Consider the following 12,874-nt stretch of genomic DNA (forward strand, 5'->3'; position numbering starts at 1 on the left):
TAAATCACTGTGGACAGGACAATTAAAAGAAGGCTTTTCTATTTACTCTTTGTTCTGCTGTGCCTCTGTAAAAAAGTCTGAGGCCACCTAACCCAAATGAATACAAGTTTCCCTGATGAATTTAATGGGAACTCAATCCTGTTCCATTTTTGTGTCATTCTACATCCATCACTTGACTCACCCACAGTTTGTGCAGTTTTGTTAGTATATTGACTTACAGCTCCACACAGGAATTACATTTCTTTGTTTTTCCACCAAAATCCATCTCACTTTCTCAACTAACTTCACTGAAATCAGAAACAGAGCTGAGTTTGTGTTGAGATGTGGCATGAGGGAGAACGGGAGTGTACTTTACACAGTTGCGTTGGCGAGAGAAGAAATGGCTGCATGGGAACCTGAGAGGTTCCTATCCAGGAGGCGAAGGAGAGGGGCTACAAACAGAAACCAGTTCAGCCTAGAAAAACAGTTTGAAGGATCCTGACACATGTTTAAATAGAAAACGTAATGAAGAATAAGTCAGTGTACAAACTGAGGTGCTTTCTTTTTTTCTCCTAACTTTCTGAAAAAAGAGGATAATTGTTTAAACAGACCAGGGCCACATCCATTTAGTAATGTTACACAAGTGCCTGTTGCTTTCAAAGAACTATACTGGTAACTCAGTGACCCATCGTAAGTTAAAACAAATAATCCTTTAAAAAGAGTATTTCCATGAACTTGTCATGGAAATATCCATATCTGTGTGCTGTCCCTAAATTCCCATCTTTTGTTGCTACTGGTAAATATCTCTATTTGTAAGTGGTGGACCATGTGTCTGACCCAGAATGTCATTTCTGATGTTCCCAAATCCATCTTCCATTTCTTAAAGAAACTCTCAGTATTTTCATGTCAGGTTAAACCAATCTTCTAAACACCTATTTTTTTTTCCTGTAAACAAGTATCATCTAAAACTAAGGAGAAGCCTGAAAATAGAAATGAAAGATTTAGATGCCTCATCTTGTTTTGCTTCATAAGAGTGAATACCTGGGGCACATTTAGTACTGACCTCCCAAAGGTCTGTGACTCACCCAGAGCGTTGCCCACACAGATGATGCTGGACTGGAACGCTGCTGACCCTCTGACAAGTCATAAAGTGTCCTGAAGTTTCACACATTGTGAGTGGATGCTCTGACTGATGAGTTGCTGAATAAAAAGCAAGGAGACATGGATGATGATACTGCCGGCCCTGTTGGAACCCATTTTACTACACAGAAGTGTGCGGTGAACACAGTCCATGTGTGTGCCCATGATCAGGATGATTGCATGGGAAATTTCTGGCAGGTATATGATTCAGTCAAAACCTTTACCTTAGAGACAAGTGGAATTCTTAGTATGTATGATTTATCTCACTGGAGAAACAGGGAGGAAGCAAGACTAGTCTCTCCCCATGGTTAATACTGTGAATAAAGCCACAGGCTCGGAGATTTGGATTCAGGTTAATCTTCAGTTATTTTTGCTCCCTCTTGAGGTAGGCAACTGCATAGGTCAAGGGGAGAACTCAGCCCACCTCAAGATCTTCCACTGCTGACTACCCAGGCAGCATAGGCTGGTTAAGTCCTTTGGCACTGCAGTGCCTGGAGTCAGTTGGGATTAAGTCAGGTTTTTCCCCTTTTTCCAGATTCTTTTCTTTTGTTGGCAAAGATCACTGGTCCTTTTTTTCCACTGTAAGTACTTGAAGTGCAGTTTTTGGATGTGATCACTGGACGTGTAAAGGGATCATTTAAGATGAGTCTTATTTTAGGCTCCTTGTTTGATGTGTGGTGCAATAAGGAACTGTGTTCTCTAGCATTTATTTATTTTGCCAGAAATACCCCAATTTATGGTGCCTGTTGATTTGTTGGTGTGACAACCTGGCACGCACCCGTAGCTGCAACATCCCGGGGGTGCACATTCTCCCTTCAATACATTCCTACAACTTGCCTTCGCAATATAAAATTTTAGAGAGCTATAAAAGTTGTTCTCATTCCTCGTCTATATTTTTGAGACCTGATGCACACTGTTACTTACACTGTACATATAAAAGGCTCCCTAGTTGAAATGCTGGGTTGAAAGCACTTCTGTTAGCTGGGTTCCCTGTAAATGAGCTGGCAAGAGTGTTCAGGAAGAAGAAATACATTTTCAACAGCTACAACTTTTAATGGAAGCACAGACAGATAGGAGCTCTCTCCTCTTTTCAGTTTGTATTTTAAGAATGCAAACAGTGAGAGCATTTTGACAGCAGCAAAAAGTGATGATGGGAACTTCTAGATCATATTAGTTCTCCTGGGCCTCCAGCATTGCAGAGGACCCTGGAATTCTTCAAGGGTTGGTGAACCTTATATTAAGGGAAATTCTTTACTTTGTGTGAAACATTAATCTTGCAAATGGAGGCAATAACAAGCTGTTGTATATCTTATTTCAGTATCTGTGTGCAGTGACAATTAGTATGTCTTTTAACACAGAAGAGCTTTTCCTTTCACATCACATTCATAGGTGACTTCCCAGGCAATGATACTTTACCTTCATTAAGGTTCATTATTTGTCTGTATATCATCCTCTGTGGTCACTGTACGTGATATGATCGTTTGATTGATAAGGACCATGCGATACCTGCATGTACCAAAGCCCTGGAGGTGTCTGGACAGAACTGTGCTCTGTTGTTCCATGATGAGCAGCTCTCTTCTAAATACTGTGCTTCTGCCACCCCATCAGCAATGCTGGTCAGTCATGCAAAGCGTAAGGTGCTATTTTTTTGTGTAATGTGCATCTCTTCTAGAAAAACGAAGCTTCTGTTTGGCTGTAGTGGGATGTAGGGAGGCAGCAACAAAATACAGGCATCTGGATAGAGATGGTACTTCCTATGAGCAAGGTTTGCCCAAGCTTATGGCTGTTGCTTGCAAAGCATGGTAACATGTGAGTGTAACAGGTGATGGTAGTGGAGTAAATACATGTGAGATAGGAAATATGATTTGGGATGTTCTTGGGAGATGGTGCTAGCCAGAATGGTGCTGAGTGGTGCTCTCAGCTCTTCTCATGAAAGCATAAAAGATGTGTTCTTTACTTTCTTTATGTTTGGATACTATTGAGCATACTACCAGTAAAACTGATTCTTCCTGAATATCATTTGCCTAGGAAGAACCACTTTCTATCTATAGAGCACATCTCCATTTGTCTCCACTGCTCTGCCTCCAAATATTGCGTGAAGTTAAAATCATTATATAGATTATTCCTTTAACAGTTTAATTTTATGTGGCATTATGCAGTAGGAATACGTGTTCCAGAAGACAGCTGATCTGTAAAATGTATTGCCACCCCAAAGAAAAGAAATCCACATACATCTGAGCAAAAGCCTGTGGTGATCCTCAGTATATCAATGCATACATATGTCACCCTCTTTCATAGCTCTGTCATTTTGCTTTGGTAATGGCAGTGTGTTTTCACCTGAAACTGTAGCAAGTGTCTGAGGTTTTGCAACTTTCTTGCTTAAAGCAAAGGTTAGAAACTCTTTGAGGACACCTCTGAATTTCAGCTGCTGCATCTGGCTATGTTTTCCCTTAGAATTAAATTGACATAGGGAAATCTCTGCTGTGTGCCTACTCACTGCACTTAGGGAGTCCTGACATTTAGCCCATCTATAGACCATGTGATAACTAAAAATTCATGGAGTAGGGGGCTTGCTGGTGCAGTTACCCATGTGAATGCCAGCCTTCAGCTTGCCAGAGATTTCAGATTGCTCTTTGTGGATGAAAAATTGTTTATTTTGACTCCACTCCTGTAGCAGCCTTTGAAGGTTGCTACAGTTGCCTTAGGAGTGGAGTAGTTTTTAAAATGAAAAAGGTATCCTCTAGGAACACATATCTGATATGACCTTGAAAGCTGGAGACCTGCAGATTGCTTTCATATCCAATTACCTTCAACAATGTGCTGTTTCAAATGACTGATTTTTTGACCAAAAGCCCATAATAGCCCTCTTGAAAGTCCTGTGGTCAGATGGGGCAGCACTGAATTACTTGTGGTAACTGAAGAGGAATGCTTAAAACCCACCTGTTTATATCTCTGTGTTCTGTACAAGACAGTAAATGACAACTAGCAGCAGACGTGATCATTTTTCTCTAAAGGAGCTACCAATACTCGTGACACATTTCTGCTATCTTAGAAGGTAAATTAATCTCCTTACTGCCATTTTTCTTGCTTTAGCAAATTTTGAGTGTCACCTGTCCTAAAGTCTGAAGGCATCCAATTTATCAAATCTGGAGTAGGTTTGCTTCTTGCTGAGCTGAGTTTTCAGTTGCGTGGTTTTAATTCCCTGTATTAAAGCTTGTGTGCAACTGCTGTTTTTTTCTATAACCTGTTTAAAGTGTGTACCTATTATAGATGCTTTAGTGAAGGGCATGCAAAGGTAGGGTTCGAGTGCTTCATCCTACTAAATGTAGAAGTGTATGAGTATCTTGACTCATTTGACTACTACAGGTACGTAAATGAGTACTATATGAGTGCCATATACCTTGCGTATAGATCAGATTCTGCTAATAGTCTGCACACCTCAGTGATTCACAAGTGTAATCTTCCTGGATAGGAAGATTACCAGAGTCAGGGGGCCTTAAGTATTATTTTAGTGCTGTGGTGACATAGGTGACTTTTTTAAAATATCCAATTTTATTCAGTTCAGAATAAGAATAATAGTTGGGTTTTTTTCTGTGCCTTTTTAGGTTCCTGGGCAAATTGATGCTTTATAATTTAATACTGAAGGTCTCCATATTATACTGCCAGGGAGAAAATACCTCAGAGAAGCCGGCACCAAGACAGCAGTGCAGGCTAGGCAGCCTGCTAGAGATGTAAGCATGGGACTTCTTCCAACTGAATCCCAGAGTCTGTTTTTCCTGCCACAATGGGGGTTCATTTCTTTTTTGGAAGAAAAATACCTCATGCCTCTGAGGAGACATTCCTCATCCAGGAACACTGGGCTCAAATAGCCAACTCTTCAGTTGAAATAGTCAATATTTCCACCAGTTTTATTCAACACTGCTGCTGCTGAGAGCAGCTCTGAATCAAGTTCCTGCTGGGTACTGCAAGTGTCTTGGAGTGAGAAGCTTAGATTGTTTCTAAGCAGATTTGTCTGTTTGGACAATGTATGGGTCTCCAGTGTGTGCTTAGTTGTCTGACATCAGGAGGGACCTTGCTATGAACTGAGCCAGCTGTGTCACCTACTGGTGTTTGGAAATGAAGCGCACACAGTGGACACTTACCTAGGTTTCAGCTTGAAATCCAGTTCCAGGGGGCTCAATGGGCAAGTGTTGCCAGAGAAAGGCTTTAGGATAAAGTTGGTTGCTGCTGCTGTGTACCTGTATGTGAAGCCACTAATTTGCTGTCCTAGCTCCTATACAGTAAACAGTTTGCATATTCTACTTCAGGCTTATGGGGGATGAAAACTTATTTACATGCAGGCAGGCTTGCTCTTCAATTGACCTTCTAGGTAGTAGTGTCAGAGGTAGCTGGTCTCTTCTTCCAAGGAGCAAGTGATAGGACAAGGGATAGGCCTCAAGCTGCACTGGGGAGGTTTAGATGGAGATGAGGAGCAATTCCTTCCCCAAAGGGTGCTCAGACATTGGAACAGGCTGCCCAGGGCAGTGCTGGAGTCACCGTCCCTGGAAGTGTTCACACACTGTGTAGATGAGGCCCTCAGTGCCATGGGTTAGTGGTGGCCTTGGCAGTGCTAGGAAATGGCTGGACTTGATGATCTTAAAGGTCTTTTCCAACCTGGTTTATTCTATGATCGGACAAAAGTCAATAGGACTGAGTTCAGGTCTATATGGGGTTGTTTTTAATGACCTCCAATACAAATGAGAAGATTGGAATCCCTTCAGGAGCTCTCTGTGTCCTAAGATGATCAATCCTCTCTGAAAAGTGAAATTAAAACTAATACTAAAAAAAATGCAGATTAAGTTAAATTATTTTGTTGCCTTCTGTATTGATCAGAGAATCATAGAATCATAGAATAGTTAGCGTTGGAAAGGACCTCAGGATCACCTAGTTCCAACCCCCCTGCCATGGGCAGGGACACCTCACACTAAACCATATCACCCAAGGCTCTGTCCAACCTGGCCTTGAACACTGCCAGGGATGGAGAATTCACAACCTTCCTGGGCAACCCATTCCAGTGCCTCATCACCCTTACAGTAAAGAATTTCTTCCTTATATCCAGTCTAAACCTCTGCTGTTTAAGTTTGAACCCGTTACCCCTTCTCCTATCACTACAGTTCCTAATGAATAGTCCCTCTCCAGCATCCCTGTAGGCCCCCTTCAGATACTGGAAGGCTGCTATGATGTAATTAAAGTAATTGTGTAATTAATAGCAGAAGGACTTCACAGCTTACAAAGTTGGACACCTGGTTCCAATTTCGAGCCTGTTAATACACAGACAAAAGGCCTATGTGAGGTCCACCACGAGGAAATAACCAGCCCAATCCTACTACAGATGCCTGTTCTGGTAGCAATCTTAGGCTGGCATGTGGAAATGCAGCCAGATATATATTGGGAAATTACAGATTCGATTAAGACTTCACTGAAATGTAGTGCATTAAATTTCTTGACCTGATCACGTAAGTAAAGCAAAGTAATATTCATTCTCCCATGTTTCTGCATGGGAGGGATTTTTGGTGTGAGGTTTGGCACGTCCTACCACTGATTGTTTTGGGTTCACATGGTGCTTTGTGCTTCTCTTCTTTCCTTCCCTCCCTCCCTTCCTGTCCTTAAGCCGTAACTTTTGATTTCTACAATTTACTCGAATACTAATCTCAGACTAAATCAGACCAGCAGATATCATCAACTCTAATAATTATTTGCACACAATTCATTCTCTGCAAGCTTGTGTAACCTGTTTTCCAATTGAAAGCAGAAAAAGCTTTCCCTGTCCTCTCTTCCTCTTAACACACTCTTAACACAAGATGAAATGTTGCAGCAAAATGTTGTTTCTCAGCTCTGATTAAAAGCATGAGTCACAATTTGTCAGGTCCTGTAGGTTAGAGTTGCTCAGACTCTTTCGCTGTATCCATTTCAGGACACGTTATAATGGAGTGTGGCCCTGCTAGCATGAAGTCAGAGCTGGTGAAAAGAGGGAAGTTCTTTTTCTCCCTGTTCATACATACAGATGGGAGATGACTTCCAGGAGACTTTGGATTATTAATGTTTTGTATTTTTACAGACAGCCAAATCCAAACACTATATGTTTTGTAAGCACAACAGGCCCCAGGTCACACTTACATACTCAGGGGTGACAGCATATTTATCACTTACCATTAGAATGTATTCACAGAGTCTATGTGTAGTATGCTCCCAGTACCCTGTTCAGAACACATTTAGCTAAAATATCAACACAAAGACCATTTGAGGAAAATACAGGAGAATAATACTGCTTCATTCCGATGCTGGAGACAGGAGTGCCTCACAGTAGAGGAGCAATGATGACAATGAGATGTTGATAAAGAAGAGCTGTTATTTCCAACTTCGTCCTTCCTAATATCAGTGTCCAATTTGCCTGAGTGAAAATGTGGAAATTGAACCAAATCACTGTTGTAAGACTATTTCCAGGCTTTGTAGCACTATAGACTTTATCTGCTGTGGTTGCTGCGCTGAGCAGCCTAGTACAAGAAGGGGTGGATACCCCTGAAATGTCCATAGGGAAAGACCTCAGTGTGCAGTGCAGTAGGGGAACAGGTGTAATCACATAGCTAAAAGGTTTCTCAGATTGTTGGCATCTAACAGAATTTCTTAGGACTGTCTGTGCACTTGTGCTGGCTCTTTCTAAACTTTCAGTGCTTGCCTTTTTCACCTGAACATCCTTGTGCCTGTTTTCACCCTTGTACTCAAACACACAGAGAGATGTGTGCACACAGATACAGTTTCAGGTTCTGTGCAGTCACAACTGACATATAGCAAGTGATAATTCAAGACTCAATAAACATTTAAAGCCATGGGAATCCAAAAGCAATAATAATCCTTTTAGGAAGTGATTGGGACTGAGTTATTATGGTGGCAGGTGCTTCAAACATATAATTCAGATATTTGTATGAGTGAACTGATTGATGCTGAGCATATCTTTTAAAAATGAAGATAGTAGGTGAGATGGAAACACTGAGGCATGGATGAAACTAGTAGATACTTCTTTGGTCTGCACAGGTTGTATTAAGATGCAGCTTGGTGCATATATGACACTGCACTGTATCTGTCCGAAGGAAGGGCAACGATAGATCTGTGCCTAAAGGACCATAGTGTAATAGAATCTTGATTCCAAAGTGACTTAATTGTAGTCATCTTTAGAATTAAAATGCCTCTCCTGGGTAACTTTTCTCGGGGGTGCTATGGTGTGTAAATGCACTGTTGAAATTTCTCTTAGGTGTGACTTATAGAAGTAATTTCACAAGGCACTTGTGAAAAGTTCCAAACTCAGAGATGCAGTGATTGTACTTGGAAACCTTTCAAAGCATGGCCTGTGTCTTTTAATCTTTATACAAGTTAACCCCTTCCTGCCATGTTGCAGACATAACTCTTAATCAGATTGTGAAACTACACTGATTTTCATGTGATGGCCAGTGTGATGGAGCTGAAGCTGAGGTGTCTGGAGACGATATTCATAGTTATATTCTGGAGGTTCTTTCATAGGATTTGGCTGACAGGTTTCTGTGTATTTTCTATTGCTTTGAATGTGCAGGTGAAGAGTGACACAGACATTGAAAGTGAGAAAAAATGGCCTGTAAGGACCAAAGTACCCTTTGCCAAATCAAACCTTTACCAACAAGCCATGACAGGGAGATAAGTGGTGGTGATTCCCTTGGGAATGGTTTGCTCCCTCACCCTTCCCAGGCACCAGTTGATTGCCGTATGTGGGAAGCATCATGTCAATGATTTCATTCAGCTCCATCTTCAATACTTCAGTTTCTTCTTAAGTCCATCCACTGGTGGCCGAGGTTTTGGTAATGTGCAGTGGAAATGGGTTATTTGGGAAGTGTCTGGAGTCTGCACTGCTATATAGGTTTTCTTGCTATACCATTTTTCTGTAACTTTTGTCTTTATTATAAACATTACTGGCTTTAAGCATCGTAAGAATCAATTACAGAAAAGCTAATTGCAGCTACAGGGGATGGGGAGCACATCATTGCAGTGAAGTGTCCAAACCTATCTGCAGGCTCACAAACCTCTTATTTTTGTCACAGGGCAAAGGTACATAGGTTTCAAGGGCAGGCCTTTTCTCTTCTTAGCAGCAGACAACTTATGAGAAGGGAGGAATCCCCAAAGCCCTTAAGCTGTTCAAGGGAGCTTGGCCATTGGAGCTGAGGAAAGAGTGTTCTTTGAGGAACACCTCGAACCTTTGGAGCAGCCTCCCCTGTGAAGTAAAGAGCCATTTGTACTGAATAACAGTGTAATAATTTCTTGCCTCTCTTCCTCCCAGAGGAAACCCCATTTTACCTTCTGGTGTTCTTCCTCTCTGACGAGCATGTTGCTGTGGGCTGCTTGTCCTCCCCTGTGGGTGTCAGCCCAAGACATCTCTGTGCAGAAGCAGGAATACCTGCAGGGCACAGGACCCAGCATAGGTTGCTGAGTGTAGCCTGCTGCATTGTGTATAAGCCCAGTTTTCAGCTCCAAATAAGTGAGGTAGGAGCTTTCACTCATACTGCACCAGCTGGGAGGCTTTTCCAGATGCTCTGTGCTCTGGTGATTAGAAGTCTTCCAGCTTCCAAGATGTATTTAAGGCCAGTTTATTTCCATTTGCTCTTGCGGCAAGATTGTTCATTTAAAGGTTTGTTGGGTTTTTTTTTTCCCCTGCTGTTTACCTCTGATAAGGACAGGGCACAATTGCAATTGGTTTTAGTCTTCCTTTTACTCTCTTGAAGCAGCTGATCCCTTTGGGTTTGCATAAGCGAGGACAAATAAGGAAGACAAGCCAGGTGTGACAGTGGTACTCCACATCCTCATCTTGCTTTTAGTCATGTCCCTGCTCACACTGCAGTTCTCTGTTCATTCTTTTCCAAACACTGAAACTGAGGCCTTTGTAAACTCTAAATACATCAGATCTACCACCTTTGTGTGAACATAGGGCATGGATTCAGGAAGAAAGAGACCAGGTTAATCAGCCATGATCCAGTGTGATAAATAGACATTGCTTTTTATTCTGCTTCCCTTTAATTATTCTTTCCTCTGAGCTCTGATGCCTGGCACGCTGCTGAGATCAGACTAAAGAGCTTCTACTTTGTGAATCACTTCAGCAAAAGGTCCCTGCATGTTGTAGTTCCTTGCTACCAGGCAGGCATGTCTTTGATGATGCTGTTATGGGCTTCCTGGTTTCAGAACAGTGTATGGTCTTGCATTCTGCAGTATGTTTTTGCATTTTGCTTCCACTTCCACCCATGTCTGGTGCATGTTGTCCATGGAAAAATAAGGGAAATACTAGTTTAATTGGAGGTTTTTGGGGTGGAAAGGGACCTACATAAGGTCCCAAAGCTAACATTTAACATCTGGACTCTGTGGTCTATCAGTGTTGGTTAGTTAAATAGCCCTGACTTGGCTGTGTTTGCTGGCAAAGTGGGGCAGTTAGAGGTGGATACCTATCACCCCAGGAGACAATGGATGAGAAGGGAAGGAACAGCACTTGGGCTCCCTGGCATCAAGAAGTGGTAGTCCAAAAAAGCAATTGGACAATCTTCCTCTGTACAGCAGCAGGGCAGATTTTAACCCCCAAAAAGCAAAAAAGGGGGGAGGTGGGGGAAGTAGAGGTCTGGTTTGTAAATGATTTCTAGATTCTTTTAAGTTGCTAAAATTCAATAGTATATATACACAGATATTCCATTATAGTCATGGATTTGTTTCCTGGCTCCACAAGGGATAATATATGATGAATATATATCATATATTATCCCACAAGGGATGTTATATGATGAATATCTGTCTTCACTCTCTGTAGTTTGAATATATGGAATGTAGGATCAAATGTAGCACTTTGATGGTACAGGGGGCAGCATTGGCCTGTGTAATAAAACGTACTTTGTGTATGAGACATACACAAAGTAAAAATCTCACACTTCTTCCCAGACATTTAAGTAGTGACTAAAAATCCCTTTGAGTCAATTTTGCTCTTGTTTTAAATACACTTTAGTATTTATTCAGTCCCTTTGCATCTGAAGATGTGAACCTGGAGCAGGAAGTTGTGAGAATGTTGTAGAGAAGCTTCATGTCCTCAAAATGGTCAATTTTAACATCACTGCATGTTTGCTGGTGAAAAAGGCAAAGACCAGAAAGCCAGTTCTTGTTTAATCCTCTATGTTTTGATTTTCACTAATGGCTTGGGCTACTGCTCACACCTCACCTCTTTCATATTGGAGTTTTCAAGTTCTCCACATTCTTTTTGACAAAACAGTTTATATAGCTCCTGTTTTCTTAACCGTTACTCCTTTCTCATGCCTCCTTCCTAAACTGTCATGTACAGTAACAGGGATTTTTACGGAGCTATTGCAGTGCCATGGTTTAAGTAATTACAAGTGGTGTCAGCATGGAAATGTTCTCATTTTGGTAAGCTCCCAAGTTGAAGGTTTCTGCAAGTTTTCATAAATCTGCCTTCACAAAAACTGAGGGTCTAAAAGGACACGCTGCTAAAGAGAGGTACTCACTTGTGTTGGTGGTGATATTAGTTGATAGTATTTGACAGAACACTTCTTGCAGTCACCAGAGCTTTTAATTGAAACTGTCGGCTCAATTCACTTAAAGTTTAAATGCACAGCACCTTTTCCACCAACTTCATCAGCTGCATCTTTTTTGTGCTGATGATTTTACTGTCACTTCTGTAATTTGTTTAAAGTTATCTTAGATGAAAAGCCATAAATGCTTTTTCCTAAATTTCCTGCTTGGAATTCTCCATAGTATGCCTAGTCCTGGTGGCAGTCAGAAACTGAACACATTGTTAGGATGCAGGAAATGCAGCAGTAGGCTCAATATATTAATTTTATATATATCTTTGTGTGTATATATATACCTATACACCAGACTGAACATGTCACCATGTCTTCAGAGGGCTGGAGCAGATCTGCTCTGGAGCCAGGCTGGGACAGCTGGGCTGGTTCAGCCTGGAGAAGAGAAGGCTCCTTAAGGGGAGAGCTTAGAGCAGCTCCAGTGCCTAAAGGGGCTACAAGAAACCTGGAGAGGGGCTTTGGACAAGGGGGAATGGCTTTAACCTGACAGAGAAGAGACTAAGATGAGCTCTTAGGCAGAAGCTCTTCCCTGCGAGGGTGCTGAGGCGCTGGCACAGGGTGCCCAGAGAAGCTGTGGCTGCCCCATCCCTGGCAGTGTTCAAGGCCAGGTTGGACACAGGGACTTGGAGCAACCTGCTCTAGTGGAAGGTGTCCCTGCCTGTGGCAGGGGGTTGGAACTGAGTGAGCTTTAGGGTCCCTTCCAACCCAAACCAGTCTGGGGTTCTATGATTGTATCTCTATACATATCTATCTAGTTCACGGTCTTTGAAGCTTTCTGGAAGTGCGGCATTCCCCATGTCAGCAGCATCTCTACTTCCAGGCAGAGAGGCTGAAACTACCTGTAATTACTGGATGCAGCGGAATTCACAATTACTGAGTCCTGAAGGAACTGGGTGATTGCTTGTAGTTAAAGGCAGTTAGCAGTCCCTTAGATTGATATTCCTTGGCTAGCTTTAACCCTTGCAGCCCTGTCTTCCAGCCTTCACTTAGGGCAGTATTAATGGATCTGCAGCTATGGTGTAAATCAGTTACCATCAAGCCCTAAAATCTTACCTTGGGCAGAAAAAAGAGATTAAGTTTCACTTGCAAACTACACTTTGAGAAGCCCTAGGTCTAGTATGATA

Source organism: Melopsittacus undulatus, chromosome 1, assembly GCF_012275295.1.
Source record: "Melopsittacus undulatus isolate bMelUnd1 chromosome 1, bMelUnd1.mat.Z, whole genome shotgun sequence".
NCBI lineage: Eukaryota > Metazoa > Chordata > Aves > Psittaciformes > Psittaculidae > Melopsittacus > Melopsittacus undulatus.